Below are 2,483 nucleotides of genomic sequence, written 5' to 3'. Positions count from 1 at the left end.
AAACCTTGCTCGACTTGTAGAAAAACTTTTCTTGATGAAGTGCAGTTTGCTCGAACTAACAATTAGAAGAAATCTAGAAGATAACTTTGCTCGAAAGTAAAATACCTTGCTTGAATAAGTTCTAGGCTTGCTAGAAGGGCCAAGTTTGCTCGTGTTCCATACATAGCCATTTTTTGAGGAGGTTGAGAAGATTCCAATCGTTCCTTTGTCGAATCTTGATCCCAACAATCTCCCCCTAGATTCGAACAAACTTAGAGGCACCAAAACACGTATAAGTTACCTTTTTCAAAAATACACATCAAATTATAAAAGTAATAAATTACATTACTTAAAGAAAGTTTACATAATCAAAAGGCTGTCACTAGGACATTACACATCAAATTCAAAAAATAAAAACTTTTATCTTCTTGACCTTCATGCCTCATGTCTTCTATCAAATTTGACTACAGCTGCCTTCTGTTGAAATAAAAAGATCTCCCTATGTTGTGGATGTTGAGATGAAAGATTCCATCTGGCAATATCATCAAGGTCTTCCATATGGAGATACTCTAGTTCTGTGTCGTGTTCAATGATCCCTAAGGTCAGTCCTTCTGAATTTCTCACGATAAATGATTGAGTTAGAAATTCTACCATTCTTTTAGACTTCAAAGTTTGGCCTTATCATCTGCTGCTTCATGCTGATACACTCCTTCATGGTGGCTAGAAGATTAGAGGATTCTTTTTTGATTGTTTGTAGGATAATTCAGTCATCTATATGTCACTCATCCTCCTCTGCCTTTTTAGTCTTTCAGCCTCATTCCAGCTTCCTTTTCTTGTTAAGTAAAGGAAATCCCTTTCTAGATTGTTCTTTCAAGAACTTAGAAAGATCATTCCTTTGTTTTCCTACAAGTTTGTTTTTGTGCTGGTAATCATACAGATGTAATATGTCCAACCCCTCCAATTGTTCTTTATAAAAATCTTGAAAATCATCTCTGAACACAATAGTCTTCAACTCACCATTGGACATAATAAATTTGAGAGTTTTTGTTCTAGAGTCAAAGTAAAGGTTCTTTGGTAGGTCCACATTTGAAGGTGGCCTTTGTTCTCTCTGTAGCCTTGATCTGGTAGTTGGAATAGGGACAATTACAGTGAAAGCCCTTGATGTATATTGTCTTTCGATTTGGGGTCTTCTCACATGCCATTTAACTTCATATAACTTCACAGTCTCTTCTTTTCTCACCATCATCATCATACTCAAGTAGTTACCTCCTTATTTAGACAGAATTTTTATCATTTCCATTGTCTCTTTGTCAAATTGTTCACTTGGAGAATATCTAGGTCTTTGTACTGGTTGTCTTTTAGGTCCACACTGTAGAGACATCGGTCTCTTGTGTTCTTCTTCTACTTGCTCCCAGTAGACCTTTTCTTTGTAGATTAGTTCCTTGAGTTGTGATTTGCCCAATTGTCAAATAGACCTGCATACATTTCTTTATTTAACATTTCCTGTTTGAGGGTACTGATCCTTTCTTTATCTTCCCAGGGCAATAACTTTGTTCTTGTATCAGCCTCAAATGGTTCTTCTTTCACTTTAGTCAGCAGGGAGGGAGTTTGAGTTTGTTTATCAATTGTAGACTTATCCTTCAACTCTTCCCTGTATTTTGCAAGTTCAGTCTCATACAACTCCATCTCACCAGCAGTCATCTTCTTGACTCTGTCACCTTCCCCTCTAGCATCCATCAGCCTCTCCAATAGAGTTTCTTTATCATGAGATTGTTTTCTTTTTTCAGCATCATTAGCTTCTTCTTGCAGTTTTTATGATATCCTTTTGAATTTTCCTTCTATTTCCCTTATGCTCATTGAATCAACAATCTCATAGTCAAAGACATATTCAATTAAGAATCCAAACTTGCCTCCAAACCTACTGAAAATCTGATCTGTTCGTTTTTATTGATCAGAGTATCTTCTTTGTATTCTCTTCTTTTCTTCTTCTTTAACTCTTGTCTGTGTGGACTTGTATACATTTTCCTGATCTTTATATCTCATATGGCTCAGTTGTTTTTCGGTGAAATTATGGAGCCTGAGGTAGGTAAGCTACTACCTTGTATTTCTTTTTCTTTTCTCTCTTAATTTTCTCACATCCTCTCTTTTCTTCTCAAACAGTAGATCCAACTCTTCTTCACTCATTTAAGCTAATTTTTCAAATTCAAACCCTTGCCCCATAAGACTTATAATTCTTGGATCTTCTCTCTTTAGTTCATCAAGTCTGGCTTGAATATTTTCTCTGTGAATATCAGTTAAATTCACATGAGGAGAAGTATGTTTTTCCTCTTCATTTTTCTCTTCAGCTTCCTCATCGTTTTCCACATATGTCATCTAGTGCTTTAATATGTGGTTCATTTACATTGTAATATTCATCCCTTCCTGATTGAACATGCATAACATTAATAACTCCTTTCTTCTTCTTGGGCATAGCCTCTTCAGAGATATTTTCAAATTCCATACCT

This window comes from Bidens hawaiensis, unplaced genomic scaffold (assembly GCF_021521415.1).
Source record: "Bidens hawaiensis isolate Kalapana, Puna unplaced genomic scaffold, B.hawaiensis_p1.1 tig00037385_1, whole genome shotgun sequence".
In the NCBI taxonomy this organism is placed as follows: domain Eukaryota; kingdom Viridiplantae; phylum Streptophyta; class Magnoliopsida; order Asterales; family Asteraceae; genus Bidens; species Bidens hawaiensis.
This window is presented reverse-complemented; position numbering follows the sequence as displayed.